At 39.5% G+C, this 24,066-nt stretch overlaps 1 long non-coding RNA gene across 2 annotated transcripts in view; it reads right to left on the minus strand.

The window, feature by feature from the left end:
* Window positions 1-21,005, minus strand: part of LOC140686877 (uncharacterized) — a 36,491-nt gene extending 15,486 nt beyond the window's left edge. For both annotated transcript variants that reach the window (XR_012060856.1, XR_012060855.1), the window contains exons 1-2: window positions 20,805-21,005; window positions 20,314-20,448 (exon numbers count right to left, since the gene is read on the minus strand). This is a non-coding gene — a long non-coding RNA (uncharacterized lncRNA). The remainder of the gene's footprint in view (window positions 1-20,313; window positions 20,449-20,804) is intronic.
* Window positions 21,006-24,066: the final 3,061 nt, after the last annotated feature.

Below are 24,066 nucleotides of genomic sequence, written 5' to 3' on the forward strand. Positions count from 1 at the left end.
GTACCTGCTACCAGCACATTATGCCCTCTAAAAACACAAATATCGGGGGGAAGGTTGGGTATAACTCAGTGACAGAGCACGTGCTAAGCATGTACAAGGTCCTGGGTTCAAGCCCCATTACCTCCATTAAAAAAAAGTAAAAAAAAGCACAAGTAACTGTCACAATTTAAAAGCACTGCACGGTGTACCCTCCAAGCCTTCTCCTCACATCCCTCTGTCTCTTCTGTCCAAAGGACCTGAGGGTGGGGAAGGGGATGAGAATGCTTTATTAGCCCTTGCATTTCTATTTTCCACGACCCCAGTCACACAAACTTAAAATAATATTCTTAAATATGGAAAACTGCCATTTTTCTCAATCATCGGCAAAGTAATTTTTAGAAATCGTCATTGTGTTTTAAGACTCGTAAGTTTAAATAGTAGACAGAAACAACATGAAATGTTAATTGAAAATGTGGCTTCAGGGTAAATCCCCTAAGCCCTTCTTCCCAACAGACTGTTACCCCTAGGCCCCAACTCTAGAGAAATTGCAGAATAACCACTGTGCCCTCCACCGTTATACCTGAGTCTCTACAATGCTCTGAGAATAAAGAGGAAAAAGACACAATCCCTGCTTCCGGGAGCTCCTAGGTGCACAGGACTCATCATGAAGTGATGGCTGAGAAGGCGTGTAAAGAGGGCTTGGATAACAGTCAGCAGAGGGTGCTCGGGGCAGAGAGCCGGAACTGTAGCCAAGGCTCTCCCAGAGGAGGGAACCACAGTGGTGAGATCTGAGATGCCCTAGAAGTGATCAGGTGAACGTATAATGTTAAGGCCATTACTCCCTGGGGAGATGTGCATGCAAAGGAGGGAGGCCAAACAAAGCCAGGTCCCTTCCAGGAACTGCTAATAGTCTACAAGCGAGCACAGGGTGTGGGAGGCAGATGAGGCAACCAGGTGGAGAGATCACAGGTGCACATCACAAAGGACTCTGTGCCTCCAAGGTAGAGGAGACATGCAAAGTGATCTAGAAAGAGACAAGATAGTGTCAGGGAGGACTATTGGCAGGTTCATGTGAAGGCCTGCTGAGGCCCTGCCAGGAGGAGAGAGAAGAAAACATTTCAGCAGGTGGACGGATTGGCCACAGGTGTGATGGAAGGGCAGGAAGAGGTCAAAGATGCCGGCCAGCTTTCTGGCTTTGGCAGTGTCTAAATTATAGTGCCATTCCCTGAAATAAGAAGGGCAAGAACCTTCTAGAGGAAAACATAGGCAAAACATTATCTGACATACATTTCAAAAATTTTCTCCTAGAAGAAATAAAAGCAAGAATAAACAAATGGGACCTAATGAAACTTACAAGCTTCTGCAGAGCAAAGGAAACCAGAAATAAAACAAGAAGAAAACCTAAGGAATGGGAGAAAATTTTTGCAAGAGAAACCGACAAAGGCTTGATCTCCAAAATTTATAAGCAGTTCATACGACTTAATAAGAGAAAAATAAACAACTCAATCCAAAAATGGGCAGAAGACCTAAACAAGCAATTCTCCAAGGAAGACACTCAAATGATCAAAAAGCACATGAAAAAATGTTCAATATCACTAATCATCAGAGAAATGCAAATCAAAACTACAATGAGGTATCACCTCACACCAGTCAGAATGGCTGTCATTCAAAAATCCAAAAATGACAAATGCTGGAGAGACTGTGGAGAAAGGGGAACCCTCCTACACTGCTGGTGGGAATGCAGTTTGGTGCAGCCACTATGGAAAACAGTGTGCAGATTCCTCAAAAGACTAGGAATAGGCTTACCATATGACACAGGAATCCCACTCTTGGGCTTGAATCCAGACGGAAATCTACTTCAGGATGACACCTGCACTACAATGTTCATAGCAGCACTATTTACAATTGCCAAAACATGGAAACAGCCTAATGTCCATCAACAGGTGACTGGATAAAGAAGATGTGGTATATTTATACAATGGAATACTACTCAGCCATAAAAACCGACAACATAATGTCATTTGCAGCAACATGGATGCTCCTGGAGAATGTCATTCTAAGTTAAGTAAGCCAGAAAGAGAAAGAAAAATACCATATGAGATCGCTCATATGTGGAATCTAAAAAACAAAAGCAAACAAACAAACAAAAACAAAGCATAAATACAGGACAGAAATAGACTCATGGACAGAGAATACAGACTTGTGGTTACCAGGGGGGTAGAGGGTGGGAAGGGATAGACTGGGATTTCAAAATTGTAGAATAGATAAATGAGATTATACTGTATAGCACACGGAAATATACACAAAATGTTATGATAAATCACAGAGAAAAATTGTGACAATGAGTGTGTATATGTCCATGAATGACTGAAAAATTGTGCTGAACACTGGAATTTGACACAACATTGTAAAATGATTATAAATGAATAAAAAATTAAAAAAAAAGAAGGGCAGGAAGAGGGGCAAGTCATGAGAGGAGACAACTGATTCAGTTCTGGCTGGGTGCCTGTGTGCTCCAGGAGAGATGTGCAGTAGGCAAATAAAAGTCTAGAAATCGGGAGAAAGTTCTAGGCTGAGCCAAGTAGTTTTTCTGTTTCAAGAGGCTAATGGGTGTGAGTGGACAAGCTCACAAGAGGTGTATAGGGATAGCTCTCACCCTCCTGCATATGGGAAGAATTTGGGAGCCTTTAAAAAATAGTGCACCACAGCGTAGAGTGGGGCCTTTGTACTGTTTATTATTTTTTAAATAATTATTTCCTTTTTGTGGGGAGTATTGAGCTTTATTTATTTTAATGGAGGTACTGGGAATTGAACCCAGGACCTCTTGCATGCTAAGCACGTGCTCTACCACTGAGCTATACCGTCCCCACCTTTTTTTGTTTTTAGACATTAGCTCTACCGAGCACTCAGGGTTGAGAATCAACCTGCAGAGAGCAGAGAGCCTTGGGGTTAGAGAACAAGGAGAAGCTGCCTAGAGCCCTGTAGACCCCACCAGGGGCAGCCGGAGACACAGGGAGCCTCGGAAGTGCTGTGAGGAATGTGAAGTCAAAACTCCCCAATAGCGAAGACGACAAACATATTTCAAGCACCCACTTCCCAGCAGTGTTTGTTCTGACTTTACTAGTTTTCCAGTAATACTCAGTGAGAATAGAAACTATCTGGACACAGGGATCAAATTCAAATGCTGATTATGACCATTCTTAGCTGCTTGATTACTGATTAAGTTACTCGTCTGCCACGTGTAAAACGGGGGACCTAGCACCGTGCTCGTGGGCTGCTGTGAGCGTAATGAAATGACATTTATAAAGGCGCTCCTGACTCTCAGAGGTAATTCTACTATTGTCCCCATTTGGGACACCAAGAAACAGAGTCACAGAAAGCTTCAAACATTTGCCCAAGATGAGGGTTGGGATCAGGAATCAAGCCAATGACTTCTTGGATCCAGAGCCCAGGATCTTCTTACGAACAACACGGCACTGCCCAGGCTCCCTGCTCCAAAACCAGCCTCCCTTTGGCTCAGTTCCATGGCACCTGCGCTGCACAGATGCCCTCACTGCCTGCCCGCCCGCCCGGTGTCTGACCCCGGCACTCCTCCCTCCGTCCCACACAGCACTTCCTTGGGCACACCATCGCTCACAAGGCCATTGCTGTGGCTACTCGGATGTTTACATGGAAACGCAGGTGGCAGCCCAGCTTTTTGCTATAGATGCTGCTGTCAGTGGAGGCAAAGAGCTCACAGTTGGTGGGGGAGGCCACTTGTGGTCTCCTCCTTGGCTGGAGAGCTGGATGAAATCCAGTTTCCCTTTGCGACTTAGACATCCAGCCTGAGAGATATGTAAGGCCATCTGGCCTCTCAACATAGAAATGATGCCCCCGCAGTCGTTCTTAACATTGTAATCTCCTGGCTCCACCAGGGAGCAGGGGCCATGGCCTGTTGTCCACCAAGTTTTGTTTCCTTGCACAACAGCTACAATGGGGTGAGTTAACACCAGACCAGAAAATCTACAAAGCCCTCGTGTACTATTTCCTGACACTTGCAGGTCACCAAAATACCCCAGATCCTCCAAGTAAACAACTAGTAAGAGGAACTGAGCTGGCTCGTCTGTCAGACCCCTGAGGGCAGGACTGATTTGGCCTCTCCTGCTCTCGGGATGATCCGTTCTCCTTCTGTGTGCCCTTCCCCGAGTGAAAGGGACTGTTCCTTGTTTATGGGCTTGGGAGTATTTGTGGCTGTCTGACCAGAACCTTCAAAAGTAGAGCTCTTGGTGAGAGTGGAAGCATGGCACCCACGTCTCACGAGCTCAGCTACTCAACAGCCTCATCTAGCCAAGACTGTGGCCAACACCAGGGGTCCATGCTGTTGAGTGTTGGGTCTGGAGAGCAATGCCTTCGCCACTGAGAAGCTGCCCCACCACTTGTGACCTTGTCCCCATCGAGGGAGAAGTGACGCATCCATGGGATGAAAGCCACGAGGGCACTAGGTGACTGTGGACCAAGCTGTGACTGGCCGGTCCTGCCCCCCCATGTGACCCATGTTAGCCTCAAGTGCAGAAAATCCCCATAAAGACCCCTGCTTGAGTGAATGGGTCACCTAAAAGCCAACTATTCTCGAGCCGCCTAAGAAGCAACACAGTATATACAGTGAGCCACCACTCACTGAAGTCCCCAAGGCTCACAGCTCCCTAATGTGACACCAGATACCCCCAGCAAACAGAAGGCCCTTACTTTATAATTGACTTGAGAATTCTACTACTAACACTGCCTTCCACCTTCCACTTATAAAGTTCTTTCCACTCTGTCCCCTGCTCTGCAATTGTGCAATCAGTCTAGAGCTCCTTCATGAGACAGGAGGGAAGGGGGCCGGGCACAGCCATTAATAGCATGGCACAGCCATTAGCACCGTGACGGTGGAAAAGTCAACTCCCAGTAGATCTTGAGCTTCAATACACACTCACTGAAATACAGCAGGATGCTATATGGCACTCCCACAGGTGCCAGGACAGGTTCAAGGCTGACCATGAAAGGTCAAAGGGTGAGTGGTGGCCCAATATCTGGTAATCGCAACACCTTCCCCAAAGCGGTTGGAATATTCCTCCCACTTATTAGCATATGAAGATACTGAGTGCATAAAAACTAACAACCACACCTCGTGGCTGCTCTCTCTGCTGAGGGAGACAGCCCACACTCTCTCTGTGGAGTGTGTATCTACTTTTCCTTTAAACTGGAGCACCCAACCCTCACGCCTCATGGCCTTTCTGTTGCCTTCTGAAACAGCCCACTCTGTCTGTGGAGTATATATCTCTCTGAATAAATCTACATTTACTGAATTGTGGCTCTCTCTTGGATTCGTTCCTGTGCAAACCAAGGACCCACACATCACGAGGTGCATCTCAGGGACCCAAATAAGACCTGGGATACGGCCATCCTCTCCCCCACATTTTCCTGTATCATACATTCCTTCCCAAAGGATCTCACCTTGTGCACTCCAAAGTAGAAAGCACTCATGTGTCCTGACGTGGATCTGCTTCTGCGTTTATCATTTCTTATGTCCACTAGAACGTCATCTTCATGAGGACAGGGATTTGGTTCTGTTCACAATGGAAGCACCAGCACATGACAGGTGCAGGAGAAGTATTAGCTGAATGAATGAGCTGTGGGAAGTCCTGGGAATTCAACCTGGAACTCCTAGCCACTTGGGCCCCAGCTCACTCCAGTTGCTCCCTCCTACTCATGGCTGACCTCTTGCCACCACTCTCTGCTCTGCCATCACCTGAGCCTGGATGAGCTGAGATGAGCACACACCACGGAGAGCATGGTGAATGGTTCACGTCGTTGCAACACACTCGGCCTCTGACTGCCAGGGGTTACTTAGGATGGACAAACTGAAGGGAGCACCATGTGCACCGCCCTAACCTACAACTCACTTGAAGCACCAGGAATGCACACATGGGAAGCGCAGGCCCTTTCCAACCTAAGGAGAGGGACTATGGGTGAGGAGAGGGTCTCTGTCAACTAACAGTCTCTTTACAAGCCCAGTCTTAGAAAAGCTCTTTAAAGACACTTTTGGTATCTTCCTTGTGTTTCGGTAATCCCTCTAGATTTTGTCATTTTAATCTATGCATCAGAAATACAGATGCTCTTGAAATCTCTATTGATTTTCAATGAAGAAAATCCTCAATTTCCTTCTCTGCTAGGAAAATTACTGCACTTTATATAAAAAAAGGCAGCTTCCTTTCATGAGTTTCTATCTTCAAACACCTAATTTCACAAGAATCAGTGAAGCAGGACATGAAAATCTCGCTGTGCTTTATCACCTACTGGTGGGCAGGAATGAAATGAATGAGTACTGATCTCATGAGATGGGAAGGCTGGGGCTGCCTTATTCCTGCTACAGATGGAAGGGTCCATATCTGTGAAGGGGAGGAAGGACCAAGGATGAGAAACCAACATTTTCTAACCCATTTCTCTTTTTCAGAGTCTCAGACAAAACACTGTGATTTTATAAACAAAACAACAACATCTGCACCCTTTTAAAAGCATGCTACAACTTTACTACTACACACGGCACTCTGTCATTGACCTAAAGGCGAATGACAGCCAAGAAATTTGCGGGGATCTTATTCTGTGCTCATCCCTTTTGGTCTTTGGAACCTCAGGAAGTTTGCCTCCTCTCCCTGAGTGTCGTTTTTCTCATCCTTCAAATGGGAGTGTAACAGTCATTCATTTGCTCAGTGTCCATTCGACAACAGGAGACGGCTTATGAAAACAATAATAAAAAAAGCAAAACAGCATTTCTGATCTGTGCTTCTTCCTCCTCCTCCCTGAACATGAACTTACAGGCTAAAATGGCATCTTTCACTAAATCCCGAACGTAAGGAGCAGTTCTGATAAGGAAGTCACAGGACTGCAGGTGTAACCGAGAAATGACCCAGTGAAAAAGAATGAGTTGCCAGCAAATCCTCAAAACCCGTAAGGGTGCAAACCCTGGGAGTTACAGCCATGGGTGGGAGTTCCTTAGTTCCCCATTTCACAAAGCCGAGAACTTTGCAGGGCCCATGAAAGACACAGATAACCCAGTAAAACCACACCATGTTTTGGAGTACACCGGGGCCACATTGCTGCTGACCTGCACTGCTGTGTGTCCCAGAGCAAGAGCCCTCGGCGGGGGTGACTGTGTTTGAGGCTGGACAAGAACTTCCTGTTCTGTCTCTTTTGCTCTCTCTCTTCCTGCAATAAAACAACTGGTAGGACTCTGGTTGGGAGCACTGCACCCACATTCTCTGGGAAACCACACACCAGGCAGCTCTAGCTGATCTGAGAGAGGACACGTCAATGAACATATATACACCAAAGTCAGGCAGAAGGCTGCCTGTGGCCTTGGGAATCCAAACTAGCTTGTCCTGTTAATCAGGATATTACACATCTAAAGAAAGTGTGCACCAGATGAAGACGATGCCTTAGACAGCGTCGGTGGTTATGTCCAGCAGTGTCTAAGGACAAGTCATGCTCTGGTAGATGGGAGCATTTTGGTTGCTTTAAGAGTTTGCTACTGAAGGGCTGGGACATTTCATTGGGACTTGAAACTCCAGACCTCTTTACTCACAAAGGCAGACAAGTTAGGTGAGCCAGGTCAGCCTTTATTCCAACTTCCTAACCAAAAGGCTATGAGGTCGAAAATATATTTCTCAGACTCTTCCACAACAAGGATTCCAGATGTGGCTTTAAAAATTCCCATCAGAGACTGAGATTTGCAAATATTAACTACTATATATAAAAATAGCTAAAAAAACTAAATTTCTTCTGTATAGCACAGGGAACAATATTTAATATCTTATAATAAACTTTAGTAAAAAAATATGAAAAGGAATTCATACATATATATGTGAATATGAAAGACTGGAACATTGTGCTGTACATCAGAATTTGACACATTGTAACTGACTATACTTCAATTAAAATATATATATATATATATATATATATATATATATATATATATATATATATATAATGCCCATCAGCAGCATCTGAGTGTCACTGAAAGAAGAAACCCAGATGAATGGACGCTGAGGTGGTTGGATGAGCTACGTTATTTTGCTGGGGTTGATGCAGCCTGCATGGCAGAGATCTAGAAGGAATGCTCACAACAGCCACTCACTGATCTGAAAGTGAGTTAGGTTAACAGCTTTCTGAAATCCTCACTGCCCCTCCTGATGAGCCAAGTGTCTGGCGTTTCTCTGGAAATCACTAGGCGCAGTCTGGAACTCAAAGGTAAAAATTAAAAACTGCAGTCTGGTAGCAAAGAGACTGGCAGGACGCGTTGGACAAAAGTAGGTCAGAATCAACAAGGAATGGGGAGGGGATAGAATGTGTGTTGAGGACCCTGAATTCAGGGGTGGATTGTCTATGTTGAGGACTCTGAGTCAGTATGAGTAGATGGATTTGTGTGGACTATGGACTAAAATGGTGGCCATTGTTCAGATAAGTGTGATTTGGAGTATATTTATTTGAGGAGGGTTTTTTTTTTTCCCATTCAACATTGATCATTTCTAGGGAGCAGAATAATACTCTGCCACACAACATCTAATTGCAAAAGAGATGCTATGGGATGATGGTGGTATGAAAAATTTCAGTACTGCAATTTCAAGCTTTCCTTAATGAGGTGCACAGCAGTAGGTACTTAAAATAAAATAAGGTACTTATATTAAAGACATCATCATATGTACATATCCTTTAAGATACACATATGGTGCTATAAGTGGGCCTGAAATGTGTTCTGCATTCTAAAATCCGATGAAATAAAATCAGTAGTTCAATATGCCTGTCGGCTCTAAAAACATGATGTAGCTCATGATCACAGAAAGCAAGATCAGCTAGGGAATTTGAGATTTGTCGTTTCCAGTGTCAAAGTTAATATTTTTTGCTTTACTTAAAAAGCATTTTTTTAATTAGGTCTGTCAGCATCCATTGGTATACGGGGTTCAGTAGATGTGTTCAGATGTTCCAGACAGTGAATCAGAGCAAAGACTGAGGTTTAGACAGTAGTTAAATGCCTCACCCGTGTGATCAGCATCCACAAACTGCTTTACTGAAAATCCTTAAAAGTGAGAACTTCATTAAAGCAACGATAAGTGAGGGGAAAAAATAGCTACAGACTAGTGGAAGTTTTATAACGTGTAAAAATGACAAAAGGCTATTCATGAGCATATTTTTAAAAACCCCTACACTTTAATAAGAAAAACAACAATCTGACAACAGGTTGTACACTGCTGTAGGAGAATCCATGCAGATGGACTCTTATGTGAATGGGGCTGGAGCTGTAGAATTAGTTAGTCTTGCAAGTAACTCAGTTAAACACAAATGCAAATGGGATACACTTCTAGAATATCTGAGGAAATATCTTGGAAAACTTACTCCTCTATGAAGCAATGACAATGGCAAAATTTGTCAAAATTAACCTCTGTAGAACTCTGGAAATTAAACCAAGACTTCCAGCAATCCGGGGAGTCTTTATTTGAGAAAGAAAAACAGCTAAATCTCCATAAAGATAGTGAGTTTTGAGGCATTGTAACTTGATCTACCCCATCCCTGTATCCTCACCTAAATGGTGGCCTTTATAAGCAATAGTCTCACAATCAAGGTAGGGGCAGAAGTGATTTAAAGTTACCCAAAAAATCCGCCCCCAGAGAGCTGTCACTATGTGACCTGTCACAAACTCATGCTGTGCAAACAGCCTGTCCCCAGAGTGTGTGTGGGAAAAAATCAGCAGTGAGTATCTAACATTACAACTGCCTGAGGCAGTGGGACCAGTAGAGGCTAACTAGGTGCTGACTAGGAAACTTAGAAGGCAAAATTGAGTAATGAGAAGTTCTGGGGGTGAAGGTAGGGTTAAAAAGCTCCAAAAAATTCTGAGAATTGTAGAAGGCAATATACATGTGTGGCACATGGCAAGGAAAGATCTGAGAAAATCCTAAGCCTTCAACACTGGCTGAACTTGAGGTTCTGCATAAGCAAGAACTAAAGGCTACGGAAGAGCTGCTGACTGCATGCTGGTGCTGAGGGCATCCCTCAGCATGCGGACACACAGCCACCTGGCAACAGCTCAAACGATTGGCTCCAGGCATTGAAAGAAATCACTGTCCAATCATTACTACAGTGATGACAACTAGGCTTTCTTCACACACACTGATCTCATGGTCATGCATGATAAAGAAAACAGACTTTAAAGAATTTGTTCAGGAAAGTAACTAAATAAATAGCTGCAGCAGCAATGACAATGGAAGCAACAATAAACCCTTGAGATGAGGAAAATCTGGCTTTCAGATCTGCCACATTGTAATATTTTAAATGTCCAGTTTTCAACAGAAAATTAGAAGATGTACAAAGAAACAGAAAAGTTTGGTCATAACAGATGGGGAAAAAGTAGTCAATAGAAACTCCCTGAGGTAGCCCAGACACTGGACTTACTAGACAAAGATATAAATAAGCAATTACACACATGTTCAAAATACTAACAGAAACCATGCCTAAAGGATTAAATTATGTGCACATCTCATTGTACAGAGAATATCAATAAATAAAATTTATAATAAAAACCAACTAGAAATTCTAGAGATACAAATATGACTAAAATAAAAACTTCAATAAGAGGTTTCTCTGTAGATATGAACTTGTTGGAGAAAAAGTCAGTTAAATTAAAACTACTGAAATTATCCAGTCTGTGGAACAGAAAGAAAAAGGAATTAAAAAAAAAATAGAACACTGTGTCAGAGATAGGTGGGACACGATCAACAATATCAATACACACATAATGGGAGCGCCAGAAGGACGGAGAGAAAAAAAGGGGCAGAAAGAATATATAAAGAAATAATGGCTGAAAACTTCCCAAATTTGATGACAGCATTAATTTGTACATCCCAGCAGTTCAACAAACTCCAAGTGCTATAAACGTAGAGACATCTAAAATAGGCACATCAGACTCAGTGTGTCAAAAGACAAGAATAAAGTATCTTGACAGCTGAAAGAGAAAAGTGGTTCAACATATAGAAAGGCTCCTCAGTAAGACAGTTGATTTCTCATCAAAAACCATGGAGACCAGAAGGCAGTGGATGGTATCGTCAAAGAGATAAAAGGAAAAGACTGTCACCAAGTATTTTATAGCCAGCAAAATGATTCTTTAAAAAAAATTAAAGGAGAAATTAAGACACTCCTACAAAAACAAAATCTGAAAGAATTCATTGCTAGCAGGCCTGCCCTACAAGAAATACTAAGGATAGTCCAGCAGGTGTAAATGAAAGGACACTTGCCTGAAAAATAAAGAGCACTACTACATGAGTAAAAAAATAAAACAGTATAAATCGAGTATTACATGTAAATGTTTTGTTCTATTTGATGTAAAGGACAACTGCATAAAACAATACTTATGAAACTGTGTAGATGAGCTTATAAATGCATAAAGGTGCAATTTGTATGACAGTGACAGCATGAGGAGGGGGAGGGAAAAGACTGATACCAAAGCAAAGTTTTTGTGTACTGTTGAAATTAAGTTGGTATTCATGTCAACTAGATTGCTTTAAAACAAGATGTAAATTATAATCTCCAGGGCAATGGAAGAGAAGGAGGAGGAGGAAGAGGAGGAGGAGAAGAAAAAGATAAAATAAACAAATTAAAATGACACACTTGAAAATGCTTACTTTGTACAAAAATGTGTAGTAATAGAGGAATGGGAAAAAAAGACATATAGAAAGTAGACAGCAGTTGTAACTTCAATCTGATAAGAAATTACATTAATGTAAATGAATTAAACATTCTAATCAAAATACTAAAGGCAGAAATAAATGGAATAGACAATAGATGAACAATAGAGAATAATCAACAAAAGGAATAGTTGGTTCTTTGAAAAGATCAATAAAATTGACAAATTTTATCTAGTACTGAAAAAAAAAAGAGAGAAGATTCAAATTACTAAAATGAGAAATGAAAGGAAGGATGTCACTACTGCCCTTACAAAAATAACAAGGAATGTAAGGGAATACCATGGATAATTATATAGCCAATACATGAGATAATGTAGGTGAAATGGATAAATTCCTAGAAGGACATAAATGACTGAAGCTAATTCAAGGAGAAATAGAAAACTCAAATAATCCTACAGTAAGTAGTAACTGAAATAGCAATCCAAAACTTTCACACAAAGAAATGCTAGGCCCGTATGGCTTTGTTGGTGAATTCCATCAACTACTTAAAGAAAAAACAAAAACAAAAACAAAAACAAACAAAAAATGCTTCACAAATTCGTCTGAAAATAAAAAGGTGGGCACACTTCCCAATTCATTCAATGAGACTAGTATCACACTGATACGAAAATCAGACAAAGGCATCACAAGAAAACTAAAGACTATCTCTTATGAATATAAATGCAAAAATCCTCAACAGAATACAAGCAAATCCAAAACAGTAACATATAAAATAGACCACCATTAAGTGGGATGTATCCAGGTATGCAAAGGCAGTACAACATACAAAAGTCAATTCATGTAATACACCATATTAATAGAATAATGGATAAAAACTAGGAATAGAAGAGAACTTCCTCAACTTGACAGAGAACATCTATGAAAAACCTGAAGCAAAGATCATACATAATGCAGAAGCACTGAATTATTCCCTCCCAAAATCAACATTGTACTAGAAGTTCTAGTCAAATCAATCAGACAAAGAAAATAAAGCCTCTAGATTAGAAAGAAAGAAATAAAACTGTTTTGATTCCAGATGGCATGATATTATATATTGAAATCACAAGGAATCCACAAAGTAAAAATAGAGAGAAAAGAAAAAAAATCCTCTTAGAATTAATAACCCAGTCTGACCAAAATTGTAAGACACAGATGAATATATGAAAAGTAATTACATTTCTATTCAACAGCAGTGAATAATCTAAAAATAAAATGAAGGAAACCTTTTCATTTACAATAGCATCAAAAAGAATAAAATAATTAGTAATATTAAGAAAAAATATGTGGAATACTGAGAAAAATATCTGAAACTTGTATATTGAAAACTAAAATACTACTGATAGAAGTTAAAAATGACCTAAAATAAATGGAAAGCTCTTCTGTGTTCATGGATCAGAAGCCTTATTATTGTTAGGATGGCCATTGTCCTCAAAATGACCTATACATTCAATGCAGCTCTGGCTTTTTGGCAGAAATGAACAAGCTGATCCTAAAACTAATATGGAAATGCAAGATACCCAAAACAGTCAAAACAATCTTGAAAAATAACAAAGTTTTGAAGTTTCCAAATTCAAAACTCACTAACAAAACTGTGATCCATACAGTGTGGTACTTGCAGAAAGGACAGAAAAATAGATTGAGAGAAAAGAACTAAGAGACCATAAACAATGTCTTACATGCAGCCATTTAATTTTTGACAAAGGTGCCATGACAATCCAATGGGGAAAAATAATCTTTACAAAAATGATGCTGGGACACCTGTACATACACCTGGAAAGAAAGAAAACTGAACTTTTATCTTAACACCATTTATGGAAATTAACTCAAAATAAATCACAGACCTGAAACTATAAAACATTTAGAAAATGAACAATGAGGAAATCTTCAGGACTTTGGATTACAAATACTTGTAATATATGACACCAAAAGCACAAACAACAAAAGGAAAAAATCAAGTAAACTGGACTTCAGTGAAATTAAAAACTTCTGTGCTTCAAAGGACTTCATCAAGAAAGTAAGAAGACAATCCACAAGATGGATGAAAATATTTCCAAAATTTTCCCTGATAAGGGACTTTTATCCAGAATAGACAAAGAAGACTTAAAACATGACAATACAAAGACAAATGTAATTAAAATGGGCAAAGAATGTGAATATATGTTTCTCCAAAGAAGACATACGAATGGGAACTAAGCACATAAAAAGATGTTCAACATCAGTAGGCATTAGGGAAACAGAAATCAAAATCACAATGACATACCACTTCATACCAACTAGGATGACAAATATATATGATATATGATATATAAATATGAATTTATAAACCCAGTAATAAAAAGTGTAGATGAGGATTTGGAGAAACTGGACTCCTCATACATTTCTTCTGGACATATACAATGCTTCAGTCACTTTAAAAGCTATATTAGCAATTCCTCAAAATGTTAAAAGCAGAATACATCCCAGCAATTCCATTTTTTGATATATCCTGAAGAGAAGTGAAAATATGTGTTCACACAAAAACTTGTCCATGAGCATTTACAGCAGAATTATTCATCATCAACTGATGGATGGATAAGCAATGTGGTGTATTTATAACTATGGCATATTATTTGAATACAAAAAGGAATTTGGGTATTGATATATGCTAGACTATGGATGAGCCTTGACAACGTCACACTAAATGAAAGACGATAATCAAAAAAGGCAGCATACTGTATGGTTCTACTTATATGAAATGCCTAGAACAGGCAAACCTGTAGAGGCAGAAAGTAGAGTGGTGGCTGTTGAGGGCTAAGGGAAAGGAAGGTTAGGGACTGACTTACTAAAGGGTACTGGTTCCTTTTGGGGGTGATGGCTACACAACCCTGAAATGTACATAAAACCCTAATGCACACTTTCAAAGGCTGCATTTTACGGTATGTGAATTATATCTCCATAAACCTGTTATTCTTGAAGCTGAGCCCACCTATGGAGCAACTGACACAGCACTGACTGTGGCATCCGAACGGGGAGTGACCCACCCGCCCACCGCGAAGGAGAGCAGCACCTGACCCAGTGTTGGAGGGGTGCAGTCTTCTTGCCAATGGACACTGTGAGCAGCACAGATGAGGGGGCCAACAGAGCAAGCTGAGTTCATGAAACAGGGAGAAGACACAAAGACCTCTCAATAAAACCATTAAGATCGTTCAGTCTCTAGGAGAACACATCTTTTTTTTTAAAATCTTTTTATACCTGTTTTATTTTCTATTAGCTTTTTAATCTTTACTTTTTAAACAGTTCTATATGTTTACAATTCTCATTTCATTTTTAATTCTCTTGGATTTGATCTGTTATTGATTATTCACAGGTTTTAAATATTGTGTTTTGAGTTTTTTCTTCTTTGCATTAAGGTTTTAAAAAGACATCTCAACTCGATTCCTATTCTTCTTCAACTTGCTCTTCTATTATTGATTATACACTGTTTTCAAACCTTCTTTTCCTCCATTCTTTTAAAATTCTATTTCTCTCTCTCATTTTTAAGTTTTATTCCAGCATAGGCCTTAGATAGATAAAGAAATAAACCCCTTTAAGGGCCACAATAGATAACTGATACTCCTTAAGCCACAGTGCCAGAGAGATATGAGCAGTTGAAGAAGCAGAGAAAGTATTCCCAATTAAAAGAGAAAGAGAAATCCCCTGAAAGAATGATCAATGAAATAGATATTAATGGCCTATTAGATCAAGATTTCTAAAAAGAAGTGATCGAATTACTGAAGGAACTAAAAGAGATAGTATTTAGAGACATAAAATATGTCAAAAACAAAATAGTAGCTATAAAGAAGAGCCAAGTAGAATTGGTAAATTCATTGGCTGAAATGAGATCTGACCTAAAGGCAGTACAACTCAGGCTAGATAATGCAGAGGAACGAATAAGTGACCTAGAAGACAGGACAACAGAAAGCACACAATCAGAACAGTTGAGAGAAAAAAATAAAAAACAATGAAAACAATATATGGAACCTATGGGATAATATAAAGCATGCCAATCTATGCATCATAAGAGTTCCAGAAGGGGAAGAAAGAACAAAGGGGATGGAGAAGGTATTTAAAGAAATCATAACTGAAAAATTCCCAAACATAAAGAAAGAATCAGACACCCAAGTACAGGAGGCTCAGAGGTTCCCAAACAGGAAAAGCCTAAAGAGACACACACCAAGACATAACAAAATCAAGATGGCCAGACTGAAGGATAAAGAAATGATCCTAAAGGCAGCAAGAGAAAAACAAAGAGTGAGTTACAAGAGATGGCTCTCAGCTGATTTCTCTACAGAAACACTGGAGGCCAGAAGGGAGTGGAAAGATATATACAAAGTCCTGAATGAAAAAACAGATGCAGCCTAGGATACTTTCTGCAGCAAGACTATCCTTTAGAACAGAGGGAGAGGTAATGAATTTCACAGAGAAGAAAAACTAAAAGACTTTAGCAACACTAAACCCATGCTAAAAGAAATATTGTAAGGTACACTCTAAATAAAAAAGAAGCAGGATGATACAGAAATGAGAGCTCATAACTGGAAAGGTGATAACTACCATGAATTACAAATAGAATGAACATGAAATTGTAAAAGAAGACATCTAAATCATTGAGTGGGAGAGGGAAGCAAGAAAATATAGAGTATTTTTTCTTTCTTCTTTTTTCTTAAATTTTTCGTTCTAGGTAGGATGGGTTAGAGATTGCATTACTATCTGTTTAGTACACACAGTTACAGTAATTGCTTAACAGACTTACAAAAAAGTGTAACCACAAGCCAAAAACTTACAAGTGAGTAACAAAAACTAAATACATTCCAAGATAACAGAAAGGAAAATTACCATACCACAAAAGGAAGAAGAAAGGAACAAAGAAGAAATATGAAATCAAATTCAAATAAAAGTTCAAATAGCAATAAACACTCATTTATCATTAATTACTCTAAATGATAATGGACTAAATGCTCCAGTCAAAAGACAGAGTGGCAGACTGGATAATAAAGCAAAAAACTTCAATAAACTGCATACAAGAGACACATTTTAGGGAGAAGGACACATATAGATTGAGAGTGAATGGACGGAAAAGGATATTCCATGCAAATGGAAACTCCAAAAAAGCAGGTAAAGCAGTTCTGATTTCAGACAAAATAGACTTTAAAATAAGGTCCATAAAGAAAGATAAATAAAGGCATTTTATAATGATTAAAGGAGCAATACAAGATGAGGATATTACAATCATTAATATATATGCATCCAACATGAGCACCTAAGTACATAAAACAACTACTAACAGAGATAAACGGGGAAATTGATGGGAATACAATCATTGTCAGAAGTTTTAACACCACATTAACATCACTAGACAGATCTTCCACACAAAAAATAAATAAGGCAACAGAGAAATTAAATGATACAATAGAAAAATTAGATTTAGTGGATATTTTCAGAGCATTACAACCCCCCAAAATAGGATATACATTCTTTTCAAGTGTGCGTGGAACATTTTCTGGGATTCATCTTGTACTTGGTCACAAAAGAAGCCTCAAAAATTTTAAGAAGATAGAAATTATCTCAAGTATCCTTACTGACCACAATGCCATTGAAACTAGAAATCTCTTCAGAGAAACAAAGCATAAAAAAAAGGAAAGCATAGAGATTAAACAACATGCTATTAAAAAAAAATGGGTCAATGATGAAATCAAAGTTGAAATTAAGGAATACATTGAGACAAATGAAAATGAAAACAACCACAAAAAACTTATGGGACAAAGCAAAAGCAGTGCTAAGAGGAAAGTTTAGGGCGATACAGGCCTTCCTCAAAAATGAAGAACAATTTCAAATAAACAATCTAACCCACCAGTTAAAAGAACTAGATACTGAAGAGTAAAAACACCCAAAAAGTCAGCAGAAGGAAGGAAATAATTAAGATCTGGGAGGAAATAAATAAAATAGAGATTAAAGAAATAGAGAAAATAATCAATCAAACCAAAAGCAATTTTTTGAAAGAGTAAATAAAATCGAGAACCTCTGGCCAAACTCACAAAGAAGAAAAACGAGAGAGCACAAATTTGCAAAATAAGAAAGGAAAATGGAGAAATTACAACAAATAACATAGAAATATAGACTATCATATGAGAATATCATGAAAAACTACATAAAAAAAGGGATAACCTAGAGGAGATGGACACGTTTCTGGAAACATACAGTCCACTAAAACTGAATCAAGAAGAAACTGACCACTTGAACAAAATGATCACTAGGAATGAAATCGAATTAACAATAAAAAATATCCCTACAAATAAAATCCAGAACTGGACAGCTTCACCAGGGAATTCTACCACACATACAAAGAAGTACTCATACCAGGCCTTCTCAAACTGTTCCAGAAGATTGAAAAGAAGGAATATTCCCAAACTCATTCTATGAAGCCACAATCACCCTGATACCAAAACCAGGCAAAGACACCACCAAAAAAGAGAATTACAGAACAATATCACTGATGAACACAGATGCAAAAAAAGTCCTTACCAAAATACTAGCAAATAGAATTCTACAGCACATAAAAAAGATTATACAACATGCTCAAATGGGGTTCATCTCAGGGACACAAGGGTGGTTCAACATATGCAAATCAATCAATGTAATACTTCACATCAACAAGAGAAAGGACTAAAACCACATGATCATCTCAATAGATGCATAAAAGCTTTTGATAAAATTCAACACCCATTTATGATAAAAATTCTCACCAAAGTGGGTATTGAGGGAACATAACTCAACATCATGAAAGCTATATATGACGAACCTACAGCCAGCATAGCACTGAACGGTGAAAACCTCAAAAGCTTCTCACTAAATTCTGGGACAAGACAAGGATGCCACTATCACCACTCCTATTCAACATAGACTTGGAGGTCCTGAATATAGCATTCAGGCAAGTAAGAGAAGTAAAAGGGGTCTAAATTGGAAAAGAAGAGGTAAAAGTGTCACTACATGCAGATAACATGACACTATATATAGAAAACCCTGAAAGGTCCACACCAAAACTACTAGAGCTGATCGAAGAATTTAGCAAGGTAGCAGGTTACAAGATTAATGTTCAAAAATCAGTTGCATTTCTTTACACTAATGATGAATCAACAGAAAAAGGAAGTAAAGAAATAAAACACTTTAAAATAGCACCCAAAGTAATAAAATTTCTAGGAATAAATCTAACCACAGAGGTGAGAGAATTTTACACAGAAAACTATAAACCATTGGCGAAGGTAATTGAAGAAGACTTTAAAAAAATGGAAAGGTATCCCAAGCTCTTGGATTGCAAGAATCAATATTGTTAAAATGGTCACACTGCCCAGGGCAATATACAGATTTAATGCAATCCCTGTAAAATTACCCAAGACATATTTCATAGAACTAGAACAAATCACAATAAAATTTATATGGAACCATCAAAGACATAGAAATTCCAGGGTATTACTGAAGAAAAAAAAGAAAGAGCCTGGAGGAATAACTCTCCCAGACTTCAGACAATACAATAGAGTTACAGTCATCAAGACAGCATGGTATTGGTACAAAAACATACATATAGACCAATGGAACAGAATAGAGAGCCCAGAAATGAACCCAGAAACTTTTGGTCAACTAATCTTCGACAAAGGAGGCAAGAATATACAATGGAATAAAGACAGTCTCTTCAGCAAGATAAACATAAGACAAGATACAATAAACCCCCTAGAAGAAAATACAGGCAAAATATCTGACATACATCTCAGAAATGTTCCCTTAGGGCAGTCTACCCAAGCAATAGAAATAAAAGCAAGAATAAACAAATGGGACCTAAAGAAACTTACAAGCTTCTGCACAGCAAAGGACACCATATGTAAAAAAAAAGACAACCTACAGAATGGGAGAATATTTTTGCAAATGAAACTGACAAAGGCTTGATCTCCAGAATATATAAGCAGCTCAAATGACTTAATAAGAAACAACCAAATAACCTAAACCAAAAATGGGCAGAAGACCTAAACAAGCAATTCTCCAAGGAAGACATACAAATGATCAATGGGCACATGAAAAAATGCTCAATGTCACTAATTATCAGAGAAATGCCAATCAAAACTACAATGAGGTATCACCTCAAACCAGTCATAATGGCCATCATTCAAAAATCCACAAATGACAAATGCTAGAGAGGCTGTGGAGAAAGGGGAACCTCCTACACTTCTGGTGGGAATGCAGTGTGGTGCAGCCACTGTGGAAAACAGTATTGAGTTCCCTCAAATGTCTAGGAATAGACTTGCCATATGACCCAGGAATCCTGCTCCTGGGCATGTATCCTGAAGGAACCCTACTTCAGGATGACACCTGCATCCCAATGTTCATAGCAGCACTATTTACAGTAGCCAAGACATGGATACAGCCTAAATGTCCATCAGCAGATGACTGGCTAAAGAAGTGGTATATTTATACAATGGAATACTACTCGGCCATAAAAACTGACAATTTAGGGCCATTTGCAGCAACATGGATGCTCCTGGAGAATGTCATTCTAAGTTAAGTAAGAACGGTAACAAGGAATAAAGACAATTACCCACAGGTACAGTTATTTTGATTAAAATATCCACACAGAAAGCAAGTCACCCCCACGACTGCTGCCAGGAGGAGCATCTGAGTGTAATAGCCCAGCCAAGCAAAGTAGATTCTGAACTTCTCTCCTTAGAATTTCCTGCAGAAAGACAGAAGGAAGTTTCAGAACACACAAATAATCACTCTGTAGCTTCATCCTCATGTTAATTTATTTTTTGCTTTTTTGGGGGGCATAACTAGGTTTATTTATTTGTTTTTAAATGGAGGCATTGGGGATTGAACCCAGGACTTCATGCATGCTAGACATGCACTCTACCACTGAGCTATACCCTCCCTCCATCATATTAATTTCTGATTCTAAATCAAGGGGGCTTTAAGTTTAATCCTCCGACTCAATTCACTCTTAAAACATATGCGTTTTCATAGCAGCCCCCAAATTCTACCGTGAAATAAGAAGTGTTTTATGTATCATAGAAGTACAGATCACTGGCTCACCTGCTGAAGAGAGATAAATGAGAACAGAGCAAAGGAGAGGACGAGGCTGACTCCAGAGCAGATGCAGGGGATCATCACCACTCACTGGACAGTCTGGCACATTCAACAAATCCCCCCAAAAATCATTCTTAACAGGCTTGACACAAGTGGACATCAACAAGTGGCTCAGTCATCTGCTCCTGCCTTATCTCGGGAATGTCCCTGGAGCAAATACATCGTAAACCACAGATAATAAGGAAATGGCTGATAATGATAACAACTGGGAGTGCAATGTCTGTCTGACAAAATATTTATAAAACTCATTGTGGGATTGGGAGAGGGCAGGAGGGATGTGACTGAGGAAGGCACTGCCCTGTATTCTTCGTATCTAGCACGTCTGTTGTTCCTAGGTTTTAAAACCTCTTCTCAGTTAACCTGGAGTAGATGGAACAGGCCAGGGAGGCAAGATTAGAAGAAAGGAGGCAGGGCATTAAGTGGTGCCAGGCTGATCCTAAAAGGGAGACCGACACAGACAGGCAGACACAGAGAGTTTAGGGATGAGGCGGAACAATGAGACGGCGGCTCAGGTGTGTCTTGCTGTTGCTGAACCTTCCCTCAACTGGCTCACTGATGACTCGGCAGTGCTGGGTAAAACCTGTGGATTTCCTCAGCTCTGAGTTCTCTCTGAGGCTTCCGGCTCAGTCTGGAGCTGAGATGAGTTCCGTGGGCTTAGCCTAGGGGGGACTCAGCTCCGAGAATAGCCTGGAATCCTGGAAAACTTCACGCAGGAACCCCGGAGGCTGGACCAGCACTCACAGGGCTGCTGTGAGACCAGCTCCATAGTCAGAGCCCTGGGCATGGACCATTCCATGGGGAAAAGGGCTGAGCCCGATGCCAAATCAGATAGGAGCGAAAAAGTGTGTTCATTCTCATGTGACTGGGCTTTGTGGCCTGGCTCACGGGTGGCAGGCTCAGGATGGTGTCTGGCAGAGAAAACCCTGGCAATGGGTTTGAGATGTCTTGGACTCTTTCTTGTTAAGCTTTTTGTAATACATTCTTATCAACTATCCATCCTGAAAATGCCAAATTCAAAACTGAAAGAATGTTAGAAGTTGCCTGCTCTAACTGCCCAATGGTAAACACACCCTGCTACAGTTAGAGAGCTGGTCAGGCAGCCTCTGCCTGGATATTTACAGTGACGGGGAGTTCATTACTTCCAAAGGTTACAAGTCGGCAGGAAGGTCAGACAGAATTTTTGAACCTTAAACAGATATCTGCCTCCTAGTCCTTGCTGAAAGGCAAGGAATAATGAGGATCCCTTCAAATGTAGTTTTGCCTGAATGTTATCTCTCTCTGTCAAAAGCACCCCAATTTTTTTTTCAAAATTCAGCTTTGATTTCTTTTTATCAAAGTAATGCCATACATTTAATAAAGAGTCAAACAGTTCTCGAACACCGATTGTAAAAAGGAGCAGTTCCCATCAACCGCCCCATTTCCTGGCCAGAAACAACCACGTTCAGCTCCTACTGCTGACTCTTGGAATACTTACTCCCTTTCTCTGACTAATATCCTTGTAACACAGCCTACTGACTTTTTCAGCTTTATGTATCACCTATTTAACTTTCTATTTTGGAAAATGAGGATTCAGCTCTCTTTCAAACCCCATCTCATCTACACACCCAAACCTTCATTCTTCCAACCTTTTGATACAATTACATTATAATTTTCATCAGCTCAGTATCCTTGATTTACATTATTATTACTCTGTACAGACTATTCAAAGCTGTAGCAATTTGTGCTAGTCTTACCTTTTCTTCCCTACTTCGTTTTCCTGGAGTTAATAATTGTCTTGGTTTTTCATAGCTTAGATTTCTGTGCACTTAATAATTCAACCTCAGACCTTCTCTTAACGAACAACTTTCACAATACTTTCCAATACATTGTCTACAAATTTCATCTCCTTGAATAAATCTCTTCAGATCTCCTTCCACATGGATTAACGACATGCTAGTCTTGTCACAGAGCTCATGGGGCCACTAGTGGGAAGTAACATGGGAATACATGGACCAGGATCAGGGAAAAGATCAACATAATTGCCTTAGCAATACATACTTAAAATAGTAGGAAAATTGTTTTCTTTACAAACACAAACACACACACAAACCCCAAAAGCCCATAAAGAATGATTAAAGAGTGGTCAAACCCATTGCCCTGCCTTCAAATTCTGTATAACATAAAACAAAAATAACAGAAGGAAGATATCATATAAATATGAATCTCAAGGGGGATTGGGTACACTCAGTGGCAGAGTGTGTGCTCAGCATGCTTAAGGTCCTAGATTCAATCTTCAGTACCTCCATTAGAAAAAAAAATTAAAAAGAAAAAAAAATTATCAATTTTAAATATTTACATATTAACAAATATCCTCCTTTAAAACTGTGTTCTAAAGGATAACCCGGGTTAAGGAGAAAGTACCTCTTCATGACTGTGATCCTGCTGATAATTGAGGGAGGAAATTAGAGTATGACCACATGAAATAAAATTCCTTATGAAATAATGATCCCGGGTGACAATCATTATTGGCTGCTGTCATCACAAAAAAGAGAGTTGAATGTAATATTATGTACCTTATGACAGGAGTAAAAAACTTCACATAACAATTATTTTTGCACAAAGTTGAACCTCAATCAGATCAAGCTTTTAGGGGAGGATTAAATCACTTAGCTAAAGCCAATACATAGGATGGAGAAACAAGTCTAACACCATAGGGGAGAATGAAATCAGCCAAACAGGAAATAGAGAAACCCCTCAGCAATTTCAAGGAAAATGAGAAACAGGAAAATTATAGATTAGAACACACTTGAGAGATATGCTAGCTGCAATGTCTGAATCTTGTCTGGATCTGGATTTCAACCCCAAAACTACTTAAAAGTGTATTTTTGTGACAAGCAGGGAATTATTTTGTAACCCTAAAAAAAAGGAATATTCCAATTTTATTTGAAAGAGACCTTGTCATTTCACTAATGAAAGGTTAAGCTATGTAGGATTGTCTTCAAAATGACCCCATAGTGGGGGAGGGGAGGAGATGGAGATGAAAGATGCAACAACAGTGACTCTGAGTTTATAATTCTGGAGCTGGGTGACTGATAACACCCAGGCAGGCTGGCTGTACTGTTCTCTCTATTTCTGTACATGTTTGAATCTTTCCATAAAATGTGAAACAACAAATAGACTTCAGTGTTTTAAAACCCTCACTTTGAAGGTTAAGAGGTTTGCCCAAGTA

This window comes from Vicugna pacos, chromosome 18 (assembly GCF_048564905.1).
Source record: "Vicugna pacos chromosome 18, VicPac4, whole genome shotgun sequence".
NCBI lineage: Eukaryota > Metazoa > Chordata > Mammalia > Artiodactyla > Camelidae > Vicugna > Vicugna pacos.